Source organism: Anas acuta, chromosome 2 (genome assembly GCF_963932015.1).
Source record: "Anas acuta chromosome 2, bAnaAcu1.1, whole genome shotgun sequence".
Classification (NCBI taxonomy): domain Eukaryota; kingdom Metazoa; phylum Chordata; class Aves; order Anseriformes; family Anatidae; genus Anas; species Anas acuta.
Window position 1 is genome coordinate 148,983,218 of NC_088980.1, and position 19,197 is coordinate 149,002,414.

General features: G+C 41.5%; 1 protein-coding gene and 1 long non-coding RNA gene across 5 annotated transcripts in view; one reads left to right on the forward strand and one right to left on the reverse strand.

Moving 5' to 3' along the window:
• ASAP1 (ArfGAP with SH3 domain, ankyrin repeat and PH domain 1) overlaps window positions 1-19,197 on the reverse strand; it is a 167,322-nt gene that overhangs the window by 132,005 nt on the left and 16,120 nt on the right. For 2 of the 4 annotated variants that reach the window (XM_068672662.1, XM_068672656.1), the window contains exon 1: window positions 13,142-13,469. The exons of 1 other annotated variant lie outside the window; for it this stretch is intronic. The gene's annotated coding sequence lies outside the window, so the exon portion shown is untranslated. Of the gene's footprint in view, window positions 1-13,141; window positions 13,470-19,197 lie in introns of those variants that run through there. One more of the 4 variants, XM_068672658.1, reaches the window with a different exon arrangement.
• On the forward strand, window positions 17-13,143 carry LOC137851491 (uncharacterized). Its single transcript, XR_011093243.1, has 3 exons — window positions 17-181; window positions 11,440-11,573; window positions 12,134-13,143. It is a non-coding gene; the product is annotated as an uncharacterized lncRNA (long non-coding RNA).

Here is a 19,197-nt window from a genome sequence, read left to right on the forward strand (position 1 = left end):
AGAGCGCCTGATTCCCAGCTGCAAACCTCTAGAGAGCTCTCACAGACCCTGTCAAGGGTATTTTCTTATATTTGATGACAAGGCTGCCATCCACAGTCCAAGATTTTGAGTTACTTGCAATCTACTTCTGAAGCCTGTGAGAAGCTCATGACATGAGAGTGTTTTCCGCCTGCTCTGCAAGGTTAGTAACTGTTTAATGATTAGTTCAGTATGGAGTCTGCAGTAAATAGTCCTGTGCACTGTATATGGATGATAGATTAATAATACAATCTGAATGTTACATCCTCTTGTCACTGTCCCCATTCATTTTCGATAGCTGCTTATTGTGGGCTGAATTCAATAACGGCAACTTGCAAATGGATTTATAGGATTGTACAAATCAGAAACGACTAAACCTGTTGTAGCCATGTTAAAAATCAGCTTCTCTCTGCATGAAAAGTCTGGTGCATCTGAGCTTTCCACATCATCCCTACTTTTCTGCTGTGTGGCGGCAGCTCTCAAGCAAAGCCAGTGGCACGCCTCCTGCTTCTAGCTGTCATCGATTGTTCAGGCACTCATCAGGTCTCGCATTGTCTGAACACATCACGAAAGTCAATGAACACATTTCCTCCTGAAAGGATCGTTGCTAATTCTTCTCCAAAGACGAGTCCCACACAGACGGTCTGTAGCAGAGCCAGGAACCAGACCCTGATGTGCTCATCTCAGTCTGCTGTCTCCAGCACAAAGCCAGGCTTTGAGCAGAAGGATGACTCCACAGTGCCTTCTGCCAGCTCCTCTTGTCTCGGTACAGCTCTGCCCTTCAAACTGCCGTTTTTTTCATGCCTTCCCCTTTGGCACGTGCCAAGCTGTGCCACTCTCCTGCTTAGGGACCCTGTGTCTGTTTCACATCCTTTGGCTGGTACAGCACTGCTGGCCGTTCTGGCTTTCAGCAGAGTGCAGTCAGGCACAGAATTATCAAAGTCTCTCTATGGAATATCCAGAAATACAAGGCACATAGAAACCTCAATACAAGAACACAAAGATGTTCTTAAATATCCTCTCCTTTCATTCCTCACGTCTGTATCTCCTCCTGTACCGAGTCATGTCCAGGTCCATGAGCATGCCTTTGAAATCATATGCACTATTTATATAGAAAAATGAGATTATCTCAAAGGAAGTGACAGAACAGAGCCTAAAACTTGATCCAGACTCAGTCCATGTTAATGGGATTCTTTACATCCACTTCAGTGAGCTCTGACTCAACTTTTAGACTTTAAAAGTGGAATGTATCTGACAAAATGTCTTTGCCTGGGCTGTTCACCCCAGGCTCCCTTTATAGTTACTGATGATAGAGTCAATACTGTCAACTGAAACTAGGTTGCAGCTCACCTCATCCTACAAGGGCAGATGTTGAAGACATGCTAAAGGAGATATCTACAAAGGTCAGATGAATCACAGCCTAAACTGACTCTCCCATTTTACTGACTAAAAGACAGAGTAGGGTGCCAAGCACAGAGGCAGACACCTCTTGGGGTGCTGCATGCCCCAAGTGCATCGCAGTTGCCCTTGTATTTCTGCCTAAACCATCCTGCGGGCACATACAAGGCTGTAGCCCTAGTTCTACATTTCAGAAGAGATGCCAAGACAAAGAAAAGAAAACTTAAAAACTAGGCTTTTTATGGAAGCCCCCAGGAAATAGTATCTATTTTGGTATGCTACCATGACTGTACCTACCACTAGCAATCTGACGAGAAGTTTTAACTATCTTTAGAAATTTTTGGCTACAAGAAATTACACAAATAATATACAATAAAATTATAGTACAAGTTTATATTAATGAACTGTGATATAAGTTTAGATATTTTTACCGAGGGAAGAATGATGCAGCTGAAAAATAAACCGCCCTTTTCCAGTTTCATTTGTACCAGTTTCCCTTTTGAGCTCACGTGATGGTGGTGCTTGGACTGCTTGTTTTAGTGACAGCATGAATTTACTCTAAGACAGAAGCAATCAAGTCACATAGCTTTCAGGAAGATGGGAAAGCATCAAGACTGAGTCTCTCCAGGCTCTGATGGTAGTTAAAAATATGGAATAACTCATATTTTACCTCTCTAAACCTCCCCTATTACTTAATAAATGACTTCACAGTGAAATGAATTTGACCAATGTATTAATTAGTTAAATTGGTTAATGAGTTGCTACTATGTCAGCAGGTGACAATGAGATGATTATTTTAGATGCGCTTTATGGTTGGTGCATGTTGCAGAAAGCAGAGATGTGCATGGTGGGAAACTTGAGGTTTCTTCTGCTCTTCTGCAGCTGTAGAGCTGAGCTGCCTGCTAAGCGAATACTTGGCAAGTACCAATGTTAAAAAAAAAAAAAAAAAAAAAAGAGAGAGAGAGAGAAGAAGAAGAAGTAAAAAAGAAAGAGATAACTATTTCAAGGGACAATTATCTAAATGAGTTGGAGAAACCTGGAATGACTAAGCCCCCGATCTCTGGAGAATTTGTTCTGAGCACTTTGATGAATTTTAAAATGGTGTTGCATTCTGGGTTTTAATAATGTAGTCTTGCTCTTCTTCTCCTGGCTCTAGGCAACTGTTGTTAGGTCCATTTTTTACAAAAGCCTAGGGAAACTGAGTTAATAAGGGAAAGTCACTCAGCCAAGTGCTGCAAAGCTAGCTTGAGAGGCACCTTGCCAGGTGCCTGAGAACAGGCAACAAGGCAGGTGTCTGGTACCTTCAGCATTGCACCTTCTGAATGAACCTTTTTATCAGACATGTTACAGACCTGCTTCACTTTTAGGTCAGCAAATATTATCAATTAAAAGGAAAACAACAACAAAAAAAAATGTTTTGGTATCTCTAGCACAGTCAGTAGCTTAGGTAGCTTTGATTTCCTCCTCTGTTATATTCATGAACTGAGTCTGGTTCTTGACAAAAGAACACACATCTCAGATTAAAAAAAGCCACCAACACCAACAGGAAACTTCAGTCTCAGTCCGTGGCTTATAATTTTAAGCCTGTCTCTTCAGTGAACAGTGTTAGAAACACAAACATTTTGCTTCTCAAGGCTGAAGCCACAAAAAAATCTGGGACTGAAACACCAACCCAAGTGTTAGCTTGGAAAGCCTCAGTCCCGGGGGAAATTCAATAGCCTGAGTCAGCTGCCCACGTTTCTCTTTAGCCCATATCGGGAAGGTTGGACACTCGAAAGCAGATTCACAGAAGAAAGCACAGGAAGAAGGAGCCACCTAAGCCACCTGACAGTGAACATGAAAGGCACAACTGGACTTTGATAGCAGTCTTCAACAATTCAGTAGGTATCTGTCTTTGAGGCAGACCTGTACTCATGAACCTGCCCCTGGAAGGAGAAACCTTAAGTGAGCCCTTAATATCTTGTAAAACTATAATGTTTTCTATAATACTTTAGCAGTTAATGAGACTGTGTGCCATGGAGGCTCTGTGTTCAGTCTCTTCCTTGCCTGCTCAAGACCAGGTTTTCCACACTTCTTCTGCAGGCACCTAGGACCACTTCTGCAAGGTCTAGAAATTGTCAGTAGTTATGACACAATCAAGCTAAATCTTTCTTTGTGAAAAACAAAAGTACTCTGAATCTAACTCATATTTTTCTGGGGAACATCTGATCCAATTTAATTCAGTAAATCCCATTCCAGTCATTAATCTCCAGCCAATTTTTTTTTTTTTAAATTTTATTGCACATTATGATTTACTCCAAAGCTCTATGTTCATTGTTACGTAAAGAAGCAGTTGCTCAGATCTTTTTTCTCTTGATCTCCTGATTGGGAAAATACTGCACAGATGTAAGACTATTACTCCTCTGAGAGAACTCTTCCCCAATTAAAAATAGTGTCTCTGAGGGAAATTATGGTCTTGTAAATAGCTTCTGCTTCTAAGAAAGACTACATTAACAGTATAAATTAGGCTGGATTTCTTTATATCAGATCTACTGTTTACTGCAAAACCAGTACAATAACAGACACAACTGATATTGAACAAGTATCCCGGGAGGGCTTAAAAATGTTGAAATTGCACACATGTATCTTTCGGTACTTAAAAGAATCCGATTTGCCTCATGCATTCCCGAATGAACCTATTTCCTTTTTGGGAAGAAAACCCAACAAACATCTTGTTTTTAACATGCACAGGAAAAGACAAAACAGAAACATAATTTTCTCATGATAACTACAGTCGAAATCAGAGGGTGTTGCCAGGGTTCACACAGATGCTGCCTGGTCACTGTTGTCCGTCCTCCTGTCTGTGGAAAACCACGGCAAAACCCACTGCAGTTTGCATCTGGAGTGGGAGCTGGATGCGACTGTTCAGTTCTGGTGTTCGTGACCACCGCTCATCTCCTGCTAAATCTAGTACACTAATACAAATTGCAGATGGCTAGAGGTGCTAAGGAGTGAAAACACTCAACTGTCCTTTCTGGGGATCTGAGTTTCTTTCCCTTCTAAGTTCATGTTCTGGAGGGAGCCCAGGGTCTTTCTCCAAGACACGAATTGACTTGTCTTCAACGGTCTGGCGCAGCTGGTGATTTCTATTTAGAAGGGATTTGGATTGAAAAAACAAATGTTCTGCAGCTCAGGACTGACATACGTTGTCTTGCACTGGGAAAATCAAGCAGAAGTGTTGAACTCTTGTCTACTGAAACCTTCATTACTGGATTGAAATAATTGACCTCACTGTCCAAAGAATATAGACATAATTTATCCAGGACTTTGGTATGAGCTGAAGCTCTGAATTTTAGGCAACCAGCTTTTGAAAATTACTGATTTAAGCATTATCTACAAAGGACAGCTTTAGCAAACAGGGTTCTCTCCTAGTACTGCTTACCTAAGCAAAACTTTGCTACTGTACTGGCAGTCAGCACTCGTAGGCCAGTAATACTGATGTCAGGATATTATTATTCCTAGGGAATGCTTCCCCTATTAATGTGGTGGATTAATGGTCCATGATATTGCAAACAGGCATGTCTTTCAAGGAGAGAGAATTAAAGTAGCGGGATAAATAACAACAGGTGTCTTTCACCTAACTCTTTTTGCTCCTAAAGCTATTCAGGTTTGCATGAACACGGAGAGAGGACTTTGGGGTGATGAAAACCCACAGAGGCACCCTGCTTCTCCTAGGGGAAGGCTTTCAAGTGGCAGAACGATGGGTGTATGGCTGGTTGTGGACTTGTACCTCCTGCGTGAATTTAGCTCTGGATATAATGAAGTACAAATGCCTGTTGTAGCTTTTCCCACAGGTTGTAGTGAGCACAGTGCCTCACTTCCATGCAAGTTCTGTCTTTCCTCTTTTTTCTCACAGTAGAAGTGACTTTTTCATTGGGGAGGAGGTACTCAGAGATAACAAACTGTTTCTTTCTTCTGTCTATCTGCCTGTGTTCGTGAAATATGTAGCATTTGAGTTCTCTGTTCCTCCATAAGAATTGACTGAAGGGGTTCAAAATCACAGATGGGCACACAGTGCAATTGCCTTAGCCTCATTTATAGAGACCAGACTACGAACGTTGCAGATTTCTTAGTAACACATTATTTAATATCAATTTCAATTATCAAAGTCTCTGTGATTTTTTTTTCCTCCCAGAACATAAAACACAACAAGAATGTGATTGCTTTCTATTCTTTTAAATGGCGATTTGTACTTCAACATCCAGCATCATGAAAAAGCATTATCTAAGATTCCTTGTTTTCCTAAGCTTCAGCCTGGGGTCATGTTCCCTCTTGTGCATATCTATTGTAGGAGTTTATCTGTAAACCCAATTCTCTTCCTCAAGTTGCAGAGATTGAATGACTTTTGCCCTGATATGACTCATGGGACATGGGTCTACTTCAAATCCCAGCTCTCAGAAGTAGACACTTAGGACCTAGGGTCTCTTCTGGCTGTTTGGGAAAGGAATCTGTGAATCAGTCCTAAAATGGGCAGAATTAATCTTATAAATGATCCTTGTGGCATGGAGCTTTCTCGCTAAGAGGAACTTCACAGTCAGGCTGTTCTCTGAAGGCAACAAAAGGAACGAATTGTAAAAGTTTGCAATATACCATGTACATACTATATACTACGCTACAGTGGCAACAGTACAATTACTATTCTGAGCTTCCCAGGAACTCTAGGAATAAAAGCATAAATCACAACTGTCAAGTGAATTCTCTAATTCAGACCAGGTGCCAGGTAGACTGTCATATGGCTCAAGCATACAGGAGCAAAACATGACTTACAATCACCTTTTTATCCTTATTCATGCTGTTACTGACACCCATTAATTCTAATATTCTCAGTGGTATGGAAATTGGTTTCAACTGAACCCAATCTCATTTCACTGTCTAGGTGGTGAGAACAAATACCAGCTGTAGATCATCTTGTGTTAGATGTAGATTTTTAACCCCAACATGACCAACGCAACAACACATGGCTCCTTCTCAACCACAAGTTCATAAACACACAAAATAAAATGATAAAGTATAAATGATGCGTGAGATCTAGGGTTCTGGCTGACTCTTACCTTACCATTGATTAAATCTGGAGTCAGATTATGACATTAATCTAGGACAAGTGTAAAATCAAAATCCTACCTTGGTGGCTGATAAATAATTTAATGTAGAATTATAATATCCATTAGTCTTCATAAAATATTTTCAGAAATTACCAAGATAGAGATCCCCTTTGTTCATGAATATAGATAACTGAATTGTAGGATTTTTGGATCCTGACAAGTTTTGCTAAATACTCAGCTACTAATTATGAACAGAAGTAAAAGGACACCTGCTGAAATAATTATTAAAGGATATGCATCTATGACCTGCCTCTGATCAGATGGATGGAACTAGTATCCTACACCAGTAGAGAATGCAATCTTCCACATTTTATGGGGAATGTACCATTAGGTAAATGATTATATTGCTAAAATTGCTAATTTGGGTGACTATTAAACAACTGGTTTTGAAAGCAGAAGGAAAGTAGCAATATAGTTACACTCTAAATGAGATGAAATAAATCTATACACTCCATGGTGCTGGCATAGATTTTATTTACCCACAAATAAATCTGGAATATTTACACAAAACTCAATTTGTAGCAGCACTATAAAGTTACTAAATAGCTAAAAACCTCATGTAGAAGACTAGGATTGGACCCTGACTGTCAGTAATGATTTAACAGCTGTAAATTGAAGACATTTTTTTTTCCCCATGAATTTGCCTAATTGCGTTTTGAACTCATATAAGCTTTTTTCATGGATGTTAAAAATGTCTATTAGTTTAAAGGAAAAATAACACAAATCCATGCTGCAAATGTCTATCCAAGACAAGTACAACGTAAGCAGGGGCTTTGACTCCAAAAGTCTTTCAGATGAAGTGCTGGGAAACTGGGATTTTAATCTGAGGAATTATCACTACATGTAGCCCTGTTCAGCTCTTGCTTCCTGTGTGTATGTTGTCAGCCACTGCTTGACCAGGATCTTGAAGCACTGGCTTGGATAATTTTATCTTCTCATATGGAACCAGAGTATCATACTAAGGCCTTGGTGTTATGCTGAACCTAGATACAAGAAGGCGTGTCCTTGTGCCTGAAATGTCCTGCTGCCTCACAGTCTGGCAGTTCTGGCCAGAACAAAATTGTTTCCTGTGCATTTGGCCAACTGCATTAAAAAGCGCATGCAGCTGCACCAGACTTGGCAGGAGATGTCTCCCTCTTCCTGCCCCGGTAGTTTTGAGGAGCACATTGTCTGTGTGCCCTGTGTTTCCCATCTGCATACTCCCTTCTGGCTGCTCCAGGGATGAAGGGCAGGAAAGTGGGAGTCAGCCACACTTCTGCTGCTGATCTGGGTAGTGCCATGCAGCGACTTGCCTGTGGTCACACCATAACTCAGTGCCAGAAGGTGGCCGTCCCGTGGCTGTGGTTTGGCCACTAACTAATGGCCGATTTCCTTCCTCCCCAGACTGGAGAATATAAATGGAGAAGCGTGTGTAGTCGCAGATCCTGCCAGGACCCTGGGGACACAGCTTGGTTTCCAGCTGAAATCCCACCCCAACACGTGCCACAAAGCCACAGCTCCAGCTGATGAAACAAAGAGGGAAGACCTGGCAAGGCCTCATTTACCTTTTCTCCAAAGCAGGTTGAATTTTCAGCCTTAGGGCCTGACACCAAAAGTCATTTTCTTTCCTAGATTAAGGGCAATTCTGGTAATGGTTCAGATACAGTATTTTTAGCTGCTGAATTACAAATGAGGCTTATAGCTGGATGAAGAAAATTAATTGAAGTTCAGTATCTGCACAAGTAACATTTAGAAACATGTCTGCTTGTACTCAAAGTTGGGCCCCCCTGGATATAGATTTGGGATGAACCAGAAATGAAGAGAAACTAGAAACCTGTGATCTTCTGGGAGCTGCAAACTCACTGAATGTCTCACACGGGTCTCCTCCAGTTGTAATCTTAAGCTGTATTGGTTTCTTTAAGCACCAAATCCTTTAAAACTGGACATTATGTACCCCGACAGCTCTGTCCTGACAAGCACTGTGGCACTCATGGATGCTGGGCCATTTACCCCCACAGACACAACTACTCCCATTGCTTCTGTGCACATCCTCTCTCCAGCCTTTCCTCCCTGCCCAACAAATTCAGGCCTAGAGCATTTTTACCACCCCAAACTACAGCAGGGCTGCTCCTTGCTGCCTTTTTGCCAGCGCCTCCTTGAGCCTCCTTCTCCAGGCCTACGCTTCCCTTGGAGATTGCCCTACAGTCCCAAGCGTGCTCTGCTTCATCGCAAAGGCCCCCCAGTTTGTTTGTTATTTTTCCTCCTGATTTATTTACGAAAGCTGCGTGCTGAAATGCTCTCCCACTGGTCGCCACCTCTTTTCTCTGCTGTGTGCTTCCTGCTGGGTGTTTCGCCCTGACACACCAATAAAGACATGAAACATGATGACGTGGGGGACATCTGCCCTGTGCTGCCGTGCATTGACAGCGGAGAAGCTCCAGGAGTCACAACCTTCTTCTTTTTTTTTTTTTTTTTTTTCCCCTCTTCACAGGACTATATTGCAGGATGTACAGGGCTTCCTGCTGCAGCCCCCTGCGGCCCGCAGCCCCTCGCTCTCGCTAACACCACCGCAGTCTGCAAACGTTTAAAGGCAGTTTCTTCGGAGTTAGCCACATGCTTCGAATTGTTATGTGGTTAACCACCAAGAACAAACCCCCACACAAATACCTACGGATCGACTTGCTCGAGCCAGGGTGGTAGCGGTGGGGGTGGAGGGGAGGGGGGGCTTCCTTGTTTCGTTTTTGATGAGAAGAAAATCAAGTTTTCTTGACTTTTCCAAGCTGCTAGCAGCAGCCACATCGCGGTACGCACCGCTTGTCGTTTCTGCATTTGTTCACGTTTACTGCTGATGAAAGGAGCCTTGTTCGGCAACCCTGGTCTTGTATGCCAGGGGCCGCATCCTCAGCTTGGTGTAAATAACCTTTCCTGGTGAATGGGAATGGAAAATGCGACTTCCTCTACGTGAGCACTGTGCGAATGAAAAGCCGGGAGAAGCCTTCTGCGCTTTGACATTGCCCTATCCCATGTCCCTTAACTCTTATAAAAGCTGAATGCTTTTCTGCTGACTCACAGAGGCAGATGGGTTTTGTTAACTCCAGCCGAGATAAGGGAGAGTACAGGGAAAGCATCGCTGCCTCTCTGGCATTGCATTTCGGGGGGACCAAGCGAAGACCCTCAGTGTGGATGGAGCTTGCCTTGTGGGTACCACGTGGACGAGAACCAGGCTGGATGGGGCTTTGAGCAGCCTCGTCTAGTGGTAGGTGTCCCTGCCCATGGCAGGGGGTTGGAATTAGATAATCTTTAAGGTCCCCTCCAACCCAAACTGTTCTGGGATTCTGTGTTCTATGAGGGCAATACCTGCTCCAGGCTGAACCCTACCACTTCCCATCCTCACACTAATCAGTGTCTGAAATAACAGGGCCTAGCATCCTTCTCTCACCACCTGGTGCCCTCTCCCTGAAGCACTGCTCCTCCCCAAAGCACAAGAGAGAGCCTTAAAGCACAAGGGCAAAGAGAAAAAGTGCCCCAAAACAAGAACACTCCTCCAAAATCCTTGGTAATTCCACTGTGCCTATTTAAGTCTTCTTGAATTATAGAATTATATAATGACAGTTCCCTTTGCTTGTATTTCCATCTGTTCATGTAGCATTCATGATAGTGGACCCAAATGGAAATAAGAATAATCCTTTTGCTGTGTACCTAACTTTAAGATCCACCTAAAGTTCATTTTCAGTTATAAAATGGCTGACAAAAGACCCTACAAGGTGGGCAGAAGAGGCTCAATGAAACAATTTTAATCCCAAAGTGATCAGGTAAGGAATTGCATTCTTTGCTTTTTCCAGAAAATAGCATGGAAAGGAGGGGTTAAAAGCTTACATTGTGGGGAAAAATTTCAGGGAAAGTGGCTTAGCTCCTCTGGTCCATTCATCATCTGAGCAGAGAAATATCACTGCATGCATGAAGTTAGCTCTGCAGGACTCTCTGCCTGTCAAAACTGTTTATCTGCACTTGCCAACAACAGCAAGAAAGGCAGGAGGACTGGCGGCCGTGATGGTGAATGAGTTGGACACATGTGGAGAAGGTGCACGAGCTGAACTTCCTCACTGATGCAGAAGAGATAGAAGAAAAAGGGAAAAAATGTGAGGTATCTAACTGTAGAGAGTTTAACAGTGCAATTAGTTACCAAAAAGATTGGTCTTTTGCCACATTTCTCCATGGGCAACTGAACAGATAGGTCTTCGTGTCCAATCAGCCATCAATTAGCTGCCAAAGGTATGGGGACAAATGCCAACAGAACCAGTTGCTGGAGGATACTGGCCCATTAACATATAGCAGTAGGGAGTTGAGCTGGGAATATTGCATTTAGATAGTACAGAAATAATGTGATAATCATTTATTAGGGCACTATTCAATGCTTGGTGCAGTTATATAAAGAGGTACCAAAAATTCCCACAGTCTAAATCAAAGCAAGCCTTAAACCTTTGTGAGGGCTATTTGGACAAAAAAAAAAAAAAAAAGAAAAAAAGAAAAAAAAAAAAAGAAAAAAAGAAAAAAAAAAAAAGGAGGGTGGAGGGGGGGAGGGAAGCGAATTCACATTTATAAAAAGAAATCCGCACACAATGAGCTGAAGGTTGTGCTTCTGCACTTCCTGGTCTGGGTGTGAGCAGAAGAGGAAATACCAAAATACCACCAGAAAAAACTTCCCACAGCATTTCCAACCTGACTTAAACCAGAAAGCTCTGACCATCCTGCAAAAAAAGAGGGAAAAAAGCAACTGAACCAGTCCCAAGGCTCCTGCTCATCAGACAGCCAACCACATTTCCAAAGCTAGGGGATCTGGGTAGACTTAGAGAAGTCTTCACATTTCCCCTCAGTCTTCATCTGTGCTCTCTATTTTCTGCAGTTCACTGATCATTAGTGATGTTCCAACTCTTCTGCCAGCTTTGAGAGGAGCACGTTTCTGCTTTGGCCACTTCAGTCGCAGCCATGGACAGAGCACAGCCACGAGACAGGACACCAAGGTCTGGTCTAACTCAGGTGAGGGACTCCTTGTCCCCACTTTCACTTTTTGGGGAGCCCCCACACTGAGAATACACACCTATGTACACAGCAAGAACCAACATTTAGATGCATAAAATACCATCAGTTTCAGTGTTGCCCTGTGTTAATAATTAAAATCGAGTTCCTGAAGGCTTGCAGGCAAAAAGACGCCAGTTTGGTCTGGCTGGTATCACACAAACCTTCTGCTGATACTGAGGAAAGAAGAAAAGCTTGAAGAGCAGCAAGATCACATTCAAAGGGTTGTGCAGAAACCCAGCACACTAGGCAATTGTTAGTTTAAAACTTCAAATTTGGAAGCTCTGGAAAGAATTTGGAAAATGTTTTTTTCCCTTTATTGGTATAAAAAAGTAAGGTATTTTCTCCTGCTAAACCCCAACATTTTAAATGATGATTGATGTGCAGTATTATACGCTAGAGTTCAGGACATTTTCAGTAGTCTAATGAAAATCAGAGCTAAAGTAGAGAAAGCTGTTTTCATTATATACATTTCCTAGTATCTAAGCAATTTCTGAAACAAGATTTTTCCCTAAAATTAGAGAACCAAGTCCCTGGAACAGGTCCAAGGAGCAGCTCAGGAATGTGCAGTGCAACCACAGCCTGCAGCTAAGGGACACAACAAAAGCTGCAACAGTGACGATGTTTTATCTTCCACATCTGACTCCAAAAACTCTTCCATGGATGCCAGCAATGAAATCTGATTCAAAGAGGTCTGAAATGAAGATTTTTTTTTCTTTTCAAAGCTGACTCACTGATTTTGAGACCAGTCAACGTGTTGCATTTGTGACCATGGTTTAACTAAAAACACCTCAGGCTAGTAATAATGCTGCCATGGGCTCTCGCATCCAAAAATGAAGTTAAAACCTTAGCTAAGCCTCATGTTTGAATATAGCTTTCCAGTTTGGAGCAGCACAGCACTCAGCATTTTCCCTCCAACAACGAAAGCCCCTTTCTGGCCTCCCGGAACATTACTGCAGAAAATACGCTTTCACTCCTACTGCAAACTTATTTAAGAGACAATAGGAGAAATAGTTATCACATGGGTTTTTCTTCAATTTTAAAACTGGATCAACAATAAAGCTTAAAAGACCAAGGAAGCATACAATGACACTCATAAAACGATCTTTTTCTTTTACGATTAAATTTCACGCAGATTGAGTTGTTGCAATTTGCTACATGTGGCCCCAATTCTGCAAGCCTTCCCTTAATACGAGCTCTTTTAAAAGCCACTGAGGTTGTTTGTGTGAGTAGAAGTTACTCACATGGGTAAGGACTGGTAGAATCTGGCCTGATAGATTTAGTTACGGTAAAGTTTACCTAGATGTTATCTAGGCTGTAGAGCAGTTTGTATTTTTAGAAATGAAAAATGGACTTAATTATTTTTATTTATTTATTTATTTATTTTTAAGAAAAGTTTTACCTTCAGCTATACCCCTCTGCTTTTTGCAGTTTGCTCAGCAGCCACACTCTGGCTGCGCTCAGCCTTTGTCCTTGTCCGAGAGCTGTACGGGACTGAGCACCCTCCCAGCCGATGCCCTGTAACTCACCAGGACTTGTGCAGGCTGAATTCCCATTCCAGATTTGCTCTTCAAACCTAAGGCCATTGTTCCATCTCAAACTAAAATGTATTCTCCCATGGGCAGCTGGAAAAGACCATTTTTCTTCAAGTTTTATTTCCAAAAAAAAAAAAAAAAAAAAAGGAATAAAAAAGAAAAAGTCAAATAAAACAAAATTAAAAACAAAGCAAAACAAAACAAAAACAGGAAATCCAATGCACGGCGAACCCAGAGTTCTGCAGTCTAAGAGTGTTGATCTGCATCCATAAATGTCCTGACCGGTGAGGAGACACAGGCACTACAACTGGAAAGAGAGCAGGAAGGAAAGCCTACCATGTGAGCAAAGTGAAAAAAAAAAAAAAAGTTAAAAAAAAAAAGTGAGAGAGAAAAAGGTCTGCTCAGTGGACAGCACTTGGGCTGATAGCAGGGATTTCAGGAAATCCAAACACTCAGACAGGAAATCTGAACACTGGATAAACACACCATAATCTCCACAGATACAGCTAACGTGCAGCCTCTCCTGTTAACCCTTCGCCTGCCCATGGTGGGGGCTGCAGCCAGATATGTGATGCCTTGTAACACAAGCTGCCCGGGGGGGGGGGGCTTAAAACTCCGAGCCCTTCTTTCCCTGCGTTATAGCAGGGAAAGGAGGACTTATATCCAACCTTGTTGCTCCAGCATCCTGTTTTCCTCCCTTTGTTCCTAGATACTGATGCTTTAGCTAAAAAGTGTATAATTTTTAGGTAGGTTTTCCTCCTCCGAGATGGAGGTGATATTGCACTCGGTGCACACTCTGTGCCATCAGCTGTGGCTACCTGGGACTCCTGAACCAGTGTTACCTCTCTCTCTGCTTTCCCCCCCTCTCTTTTGCTGTAACACAAGATTTATGTGTCTGTCTGTGGGACACTTGCAGGCTGCCAGTGATGATTTACTGTAGGGTTGATGCAGAATGGGAGGGAAGGGAACCTCCAAAATTAGAGAAAGGTCTTAAAGGAGAAGCAGAGTCTGAAAACTCCCTTTATGGTATTTTGTCAAGGAATTTAGGATTGAATTCTGCAGTCCTTAGCAAAATTAAGATGAAGCCTGCTTGGTTGCTTGTTTCTAGTGAATGGACTCTCATTACTTTATTTTTTGTTTGAATCGTCTTAATTGATTTCTTTATTTCTATAATCTACCTTGGTTGAACTATAAATGTAAAAATCTTTGTTAGCTACAATAGAAAAGGAAAGCAATAGCACTTCCTATCAAAGTAGGTGTAGAACTCCTTGCTCCCAAAGATGTCATTCATAAAATGAAGTTTTTGTTGGAGTTGTCCCATTGAAATCCAAAGGGCTATGAGCACATGCAGAAAACTGAGCCCCAGGGTTTTTGCAGGATGCAGACTGCTGTGTTTTTGTAGGAGGACAATTGCAGGCTTCACCACTTTTCAGAGGTTACTCACTCCTAAGGCAAGGGCCCACTTCCAAAAATGTGGCTTCTCTGTAAAAATTGACTCCACCTTTTTGACACAGCCCTGACTATAGTATGTTAGAAACAAAACCGGTGTCTTCAGATTTTCTGATTCTCCTAAGACCTAATGATTAAAAAAAAAAAAAAAGTATATTGAGTTTCACATGCCCGTTTGCTAGAGAAGTATTTAGACACAGAGGTAATCTCCACTGGCTGGTGCCCTGGCTCAAGGCAAAGGCAATTAGCTCCTCTGAAATAGCCTTAACGTAAGTCCCACATGCAGTACGAGCCTATATAATTTTTTAGGGTACTCACCAGGAACAAAATATGAGCACTAGAGGCAAACAAACACTTTCTGCTAATTACGGCAAGTTTCTGCTTATTTCAAAGAGAGAAGCTTTGGCAAAAATATAACGGATTACAGTGTTCCCTGAAAGTGGCCAGGTTTGGCAATCATGCCTGGTCTACTAAGATAGGTTGTGTCGGCCAAGTGGTGCTGCGGGCAGCCTGGCAGCAAAGTTGGAGTGGAAAGTGTGGATTTGGGGGCATCTCTGCCTCGGGAAGTCTGATCTGGTTTCCAGTTGAGTTCTGAGTCAGGACACAACTTCCAGGTTGGGTCCTCTCATTGCCAGTCATCCTCCCACTACTTTTTAGGATGCGTGAGGCCAGTGATGGAAGTCAGTCCCTACAAATGCAGCTGGAGCGCTGGCGGCAGCATCTGTGCAAGTGGCTGGTAGAACAAAGGCTTTGCTTTAGAGGCATGAAGTCATTCCCTTTGCCTAGCACGTGCTACATGAAACAAGTACCAAATGGTTGCTTGATGATGTCAGGAGAGAACTGGTGGAAAAAAACAGGGAAAAATTAAAACATCTGAGTTTTTTTCCTTTCCCATGTATTTTGCCAGTGAGCTACTTCAGTTATTCACTTTTTTTTTTTTTCTTTCCATAGAAGTTTTTCTGTTGTCACTTTTTTCACCTTCCCTCTTGCATTCTCCTTTTAGTTCCACTTTTCCCAGTAGCAAAAGGAAAACAAAAACAGAGAAAAAGAATAAAGCACAGCCTTTGTTTTTCAGTTTAACTGGAAAAAAAGAGAAAATATTCATAACCCCTCAAAATATACATTTTTAAAAATTTCCTTTTAAGATTAAGAGACTTTTCATTTGAAAACACTCAAGCAGCTCTACAAAAGAAGAGCTGGGGGAAGCGGGATATAATTTATTACCGCTAACATCTGCTGTAAATCAGTTAGAGGTAGACAAACATTCCCTGCCAGGGCACAGTTAGGTCAAGGTGAGAGGGGATAAAGCAATAATTAAAAAGCCTAGTGTCCTCTGGCTACCTTCAATAGGCTGTGAAGAGAAGAGCAAGTGCTTGCTGCAAAACTGGCTTTTGTCTTGAAAAATTTCAAAGAGAGGGAAAAAAATTCATTGTTATGTTCAATGGACAGCTATCAGTTTATAAATTTTTCCAAAAATTTCTGTACAGAACTGCAAAAAGTGGTTATACTTTTGTGGTTTTCTAGTTAAAAAAATGACAAAAGCTTGTGTGTACTCTGAAAAGTTTCACTTGATGAGAAATTTCTATTGAAAAATTCTACAGAAAAGTGTCTTTGTCAGTCCTAGTGAAAGGGAGAAAAAGGACTGCATGGCAGGTAGTATAACAAAGCTGACAAAAATAAACCGTACAGAAATACTCAGCAGAAACAAAGTAGAGAGAAAACTTCAAATAGGCCAACAGTCATCGAAACTAAAAAAGTGAATGAAGATTCCTGAAAGGGCAAAGCAGCTGCAAAATCCCCACTACCAACTGAGAAAAAAAAAAAAAGCCAGTGGCCTTACTCAACACAGACGTGAAGATGCTTGCTTTTAAACTGGAAAAACAAAACAAAAAAAATAAAACAAAACAAAACAAAACCAAAAATAACAACAACCCCCCCATCATGAACAACAACAAAAAAAACACCACATTAATCCTTGACGTGTGCACAGCAGCTGAGATTTCTGCTCACTTGTTCTATATCCCCAGGATATAACTTTCTGTAGACCTCCAGCTGATAACGAAATTCTCACTTTTTCAACAAAGAACTCGAAAGCTACTGAATTAAGACAGATCAGTTCATTAAAGATTAAAAGGGTTTAGCTATGTATGTGAAAGATAAAGCACATGGAATTATAATTGAGATTGTGAACAAAATGCTTGTGAAAGAGTTATCATTAACCTGCAAGGCCCCAAGCTCTGTTATTCTTCATGTTTCAATGACAAGCCTTATTATAAATAGTTAGGAAAATTTTTCAGTATAGATTTGAAACAAAGATCTGTTCTTTATTTTCCACCACCCTACTTATTGGATTTGGAAGAGACTTCTGCTAAATAATGAAAACATTTGGAGACAAAAAGTGATGGTCCCATCTTTGTCATTCTTCACCCTTCAGTCTCACGGAGGCTTTATACCCTTGAAATAGTGACAATATATTCACATGAAACTAATTTACCCTTTTGAGTGGAGCCAGCCCTGTGCACTCAGCAGTCCCACATCCTTCAGTAGCTACCAGAAACTGGATGCCAGAGAAATACTGTGGCACGCTTACACCAACTTCCACATTCACACTATGGCTCTATCTGGATTTACAACAACATATGCTTAAACTTAGCAAACATTAGAGAAAATGAGTAGAAAACACTAACCAAAAGGATTTCATAAATACTGACACAACTTCCCATAAGCTATAAACACTATTTTTTTTCCACAAAACTTCAGTAATTAGCTGGTTTAGAGACTTCTTGCCGTGCTACAAAACATATCTCTTTGTACACTGACTTTCAGTTTGAACATGTTTGCTTGGAGATCCCTGCCAATTTTATTACAGTCCATTCCTTCCTAAATGAGCAGCCAAGGAGGTTTACTTTTGAGATCAGCATCCCTGCTGGCACTTCTGCACCAGCCAAAGCACCGAGCCCCCTTCATCCAGCAGCAAGCCATGTGCTCTTACATTAAACAACAAATGTTGCTGCTTTCCCCACTGTTCATTCAGTGAAATACAGCAGAAGCTGTGTTTTAACAGGTTTAACAACATGTTTGTACATTTATTAAGCAAATAACACCTCTTGACGTTATGAAAAGGTCCGGGAATTGGAAACTGCCTTGACAAGAAGCACTTGACCCTTGGTGGTAACTACAGGCTGCACCACTGCACGGGGGGCTGTGCACATTTCGTTTTTAACTGATTTTATGTTTAATAGTTTTCTTTTTTATAAGGAAAAAAAGACCAAAGCATTTCATTTTTTCTACTTTCCTTTTCATTCCTCCTTCCTAGCTGTAATGGCAAAAGGGGGAATGTTTTCATAGTCCACTTTTTCTCCCCTACATATATTTTTCTAAAACGGTGTGTGAAAAGGGAAATTAAAGACAAGTTCAAAAAAACTTTTTAAACAGTTCTGCTCAAAATATGCTGCATAGAAATGCAATCCATAAAGGGCACTAAAGAAAACAGCTGTCACCTAAAGACATCTCCATAGTGTGAACATAGCTGCAGGCTCCATTGTTTGCTATGTGTGGAAAGTCCAGATAACACTGAGAAAAAAAACAGAGGTTGAATTATACACCACAAACACTAGCTGCAATAAAATGCTGCCACACAAGGAACAGGCTGATATATGAATTTCCGAGAGTCACTCTGCATTGTTCCCTGGAGGTTTGCAGGCAGGCAGCTGTGCTGAAAGTGCCAGGTTAGGAGGACACATTGGACATGCTGTGAGCATCACTCTAGGCTTGAGTTGCTCTGCTTTTGCCACCAAAGATTTCCTCAGCTTCTTTTCTAAAAACTGGTGAAAGAGATGCCTCTTCAGTGTGTTGTCATAGGTTGGCTGCAGGAAATTTAAATGACAAATGCATCATGTGAACTTGTGAATAAACACTATGACAAATGCCCAGATGATCACCAGGTTGGTTTGGCAATTAGAGATTTCTTAAAAAGAGAAATAAACTTCTCATGATCTCAGCCTTTGGAAGTCATATGAGAAATAATTTTAAACATTTTTTTTTAGGAATGAAGACCAGACATACACATAAAATTAGTGCTAAAAATCTTGTAAATCCCTTATTACTACGAGTTGAGTATTTAAAAGTATGGGTGGGTGCCAGGAGACTTGTCATAGAGATGTGAGAGTCAACACTGCTATAAATGGTACAAACTTCATGTGCTATAAACACTGTATATTTGTATACAGCATAGACTGTATATAAGAGCTATTAGCCAAGGAATCTTTAGTGGGATCTGGAAAAGGAAAGGGCATAGGGAAAAAAAATAAAACATTTACAATACCATTCATGGCTTTTGTTGGGAAATAGGTGATGACCATTGTGACAACATCTGTGACTGGGAAAACAGTGTGGTTGCCTCCATTAGATCTGATGAGTCAGAAAGTGCCACATCTCATGATCAGAGGGGCTGCAGCTCCCCTCCTCTCTACAAAAGCATGTGGGACCATCACCACGGAGGTGTGATGGCTCATGGGGAGAAGAATGCAATGATTAGGAAAGAGACTTGGTATTGTCATGGAAGGACTGCAGCACTTCCCCAAAGGAGGAACATGCTCTGC